The sequence below is a fragment of the Tupaia chinensis genome, unplaced genomic scaffold (genome assembly GCF_000334495.1).
Source record: "Tupaia chinensis unplaced genomic scaffold, TupChi_1.0 Scaffold000119_2, whole genome shotgun sequence".
Lineage (NCBI taxonomy): Eukaryota > Metazoa > Chordata > Mammalia > Scandentia > Tupaiidae > Tupaia > Tupaia belangeri.
The window spans coordinates 1180276-1184105 of NW_006159586.1; the positions used below are offsets into that span (position 1 = coordinate 1180276).

A 3830-nucleotide genomic window follows, 5' to 3' on the forward strand; every position below is an offset into this window, starting at 1 on the left:
CAAGCTTCTAATCACTGCTTCATCTTTCTGGTGAGCAGCCCCCATTCTGAAGCTATCCAGAAGCCCACCACGAGTTGCTTCATTGGAACAAAAGACGTTCCTATGGGAACCAGCAGTTAGCGTAATGGCTATGTCACTGGACTCCCACGTAGTCGACCACGGTTCGCATCCCGGACCCGGTGGCTTAAAACTCACACCAGGCGCGTGTGCGTGCGTGCCCAAGATCCTGAGAGGAGAATGGAGGAGAAGGGATTGCGGCGTGACCATCCCCGCTGGGGGGTGATTTCTTGCTTTCTGTCTCTATGTCTCTGTCTGTGTGTCTGGCGAGCGCACGCGCCCTATAGCAAAAATCTCTCCAAAAAAAAAAAAAAGATGTTTTTATCATCTATGCAATGCCAAGGGATTTAGAAACTCCACGTAAGATGCTCCTATTACTCCCCATAAGTGAGGAAATTACAAGAGTTTCAGGAATTGGGGGCCGAGACCAATGTATATTTCTTTTTTTTTTACTTAACAAAAAGTTTATTATGGAAATGTACATGACCTGATTTTTACATCATAGTAAAAACGGGCCTGTTGACAAGGGGACATGGGTTTTTCTGTTGAACAGCCATTATTTATACTCGTTCCAAGGCTTCTGACATGATGATACTATTTCCTCGTGTTACCACCATTCCAATATTGTTCTGTTGCCCACTAGTTGCCGTCTCCACACACTCATCTATCACGAGATTCATAAATGGATCAAATCCCCGCAATATTCCTTGGACATATCTGCCACCATTTAATTTTAATGATAACTTCTTGTCCATAAATTTTTTCAATTCGGGAGGGTGAGCTTTGCTCATGGTACCAACTCGGCGGGCTCAGGGATGCCGAGACCAATGTATATTTCTTAATAGGCCACAGAGGAGTACATACTTCTTACAGCATTTACTTTTTAGCAGATTTTGGGTAGTGATAATAGTAACATCTCACAGCAAGCCATGAGTCAGTTGGGCAGGTGTTGTCTACTCTATAAACGAAGATATTGATTTCTGGGGATGAAGCAATGACTCCCCCCAAATATTCTTACGTGTTTGTGGAAAAGACAGGTGTAGAACACAAGTTTCCCTGTTGTTGGAATGCACATCAGGCAGTACTGTCACCTGGGGAGTTGTGGCTGCCATCCCAGAGCAAGGTACTGCTGGAGACTCTTACTAAATACTTGTTGAAGGAAGCATGGATGGAAGGACAGATAAATAGATGGGGGGGGGGTGGATTGGCAAGTGAGTAAGTGAGCAAAGAGCAGGTTCTCTGTTAGCCTCTTGGCCATCAATTGTTTAGAAGTGCCATGGCCACTGGACATGAGTGAGTCTCTGCCTAGACATTCATGATGACCTTAGAGCCCAAAGCAGCCTCCTTGCTCCTCGCATCCCTCTCTCAAGGAACATGCAGATCCAGGCTACTCGAACTCCAGCTGACAGCTGCTGCTGCCTGCAGTTTCCAGGGCTACAAGTTCTATTCTGTTGTTTTGAAGGTGTGTTTCCCCCCCTTCCCCCCCCACTCATGAGGATTGTATCACCCTGATTAACATCCTTGGGATCCATGATAACAATAATGATCCCTCTCATATGTACTGAGCTAAGAGTTTACCCAATGCCTCTGAATACACCATCCTATTTGATTCTCACAACGACCCTGTGAGATGGGTTAATGCCCTGATGCATTTGTTGGGGCATGGTCATGCCATGATTCCTTCTCTTCCATTTCTCCATCCTATCGAGATCTGGGGAACCCACATGCATGTGCCTGACATGTTTTTCAGGTTGCCTGGGCTGAGATTTGAACTGCAGTTCACCAAGTGGGATCTGGTTCTCTTAACCACTAGGCACAGGGACAGCCCCCTGGCCCATTTGACAGAGAGAGCCTAGTGGGGCTCAAAGAAGGTAAGTGGATTGCTAGTAGTGAGTAAATGACTGCAAATGTGCCCGTCCCAACCTCACAACACAGTACTGCTTTCCTGGAGAAAAGAACAAGCCCCAGACAGTCCAGGAACAGGTGATGGTGTCTACTCTTTCCTCACTTCCTTTGGAGATGACTTCCATCTTCTGTGTGTCTCAGTTCCCAGATATAACTCCTGTTCTTCCTCTGCCTGAGAACAGAGGATGGGACATTTTTATTTCCAATGATGGGCAATTATTTATTGGCATCTGCATTGATTACAGGTGGGGGAGTGGATGAGGGGACTCACTGCACACCAGGCCCTACGGAGCACGTACATTCTCTGACTTTAGCGAGTTCACTCAGTTGAAAACAATTCTCATCCAAAGAGTTTCATCTTGGGATTCAGCTCCCTTCTTGTTCTTTGAGGTTAGAGGTTATTATGCCATTGGCTGTTGTACTTGGCAAACACATGTTAGTGTAGCTGTGATTTCAGCCTTTAAACTTCCCCATGCGCTGTGGCCACAGCCAAACCTTAGCCCCAGCCCTCTTTTGCCTCATCAGCTTGTCCCATACACTCACGCTGTGCCTCATGAGAGACCAGTCAGGTGGCCAAACTAGGGAGTTCGTAGGGTTGGGATGGTTTCATGCAACTGCTCCATTGTTGGAAAAACCAGTATGGCACTTGCAGTGAGCCAGCATTCAGTCACCTCCATCTCAGAGGACAATCTCCTGATGGGACCATTGTTCTTTGACTTCAGTCTGCATGATGGAAAGCCCTACGAATGTGGCAGCCCTGTCAAATGGCAGCTGTTTCCCCTGTCCTGTGGAAGAATCCTGGAGTAGACATTACAGTAATGGCAGTGACACTTCTACACATCTGCGTGGTGCTTCACAGCTCAGAGTTCTTTCATAGGCATTATCCCAGCTTCACCTCCCAGGAACCCTGTAAGGCTGGCTGGGCAAAAAATGATGCTGTCATGTCAAAGGTGAGGGACTGAAGCTCCTCTGGTCCCACATCGGATTCAGGTGCACCCCCCTATGTGCTCTTTGAGCACCTCACCCATCTCTTACTTAGCACTTAGCAATGTGCTACTGGGACTGCACAGTGATGTGGCCCCTTCTCCAACAAGGACCAGAGCTCTGTGAGGGGGGCCAAGAGGCTTGTGCCTTGGATCATTGTTGGATCTCCTGTGTCTGGCATAATGATAACAGAAGGTGAGCAGTCAGGAAACACTTGTCGATTGAAGTCTGGATGGAACGATGGATGAATGGGGAAGGGCAGGTGGCTGATTCAGAGTGATGAGCAGGTTCCCTGAGTCTGGCCTCTTGTCCACTTGTTGCCCAGCAGTGCAGTGGCCACTAGTCTATGGGAGTTGCTAACAAACATGTCCATGTGGAGGGAGAGTGAGGCTCGAGTCCTGCCCTGGGTGAAGCTGCGGTGTGGTGCTGCTCATGTTTGGATCCAGCTTCTGCCCCCTCAGATTGTCCCTTGCATTGCAATGGGCTTGCCCATCTCTCCAGATGGCCCGAGTCCTACTCTTAGGTCACCATTCCCAGGCATTGAAGTGTCATCAGAATTTCCCTGCACTGGGTTCCATTCCAGCATGCCTCTGAAGGCTACTAAGGAGTTGAGGAGGTGTTCATCCCTGGGGTGTGAATGGCTAATAGAGTTTGAATGTGTTTCCCCACAGCAAGGTGCCGCTTAACCTGAAGGGAAGGACAGACAAAGTTTCAGTTGTGGGATCTCAGTTGTGCCTGAGAGCTGGGCGCCGATGGAGGGTGCACATCAGCTGGCTGCTGGGCCCTGCTGCTCCTCTGGAAAGGGGGCCACTTTGGCTGCCATCCCAAGGCTCCTGTTAATAAATCAGAGTTCCCTGCCACCAGCTGCTTGGCATATTGTTCTT

At 48.5% G+C, this 3830-nt stretch overlaps 1 pseudogene; it reads right to left on the reverse strand.

The window, feature by feature from the left end:
• Positions 1-498: 498 nt before the first annotated feature.
• Positions 499-871, reverse strand: LOC114007087 (small nuclear ribonucleoprotein G pseudogene; annotated as a pseudogene).
• Between the last annotated feature and the right edge of the window lie 2959 nt (positions 872-3830).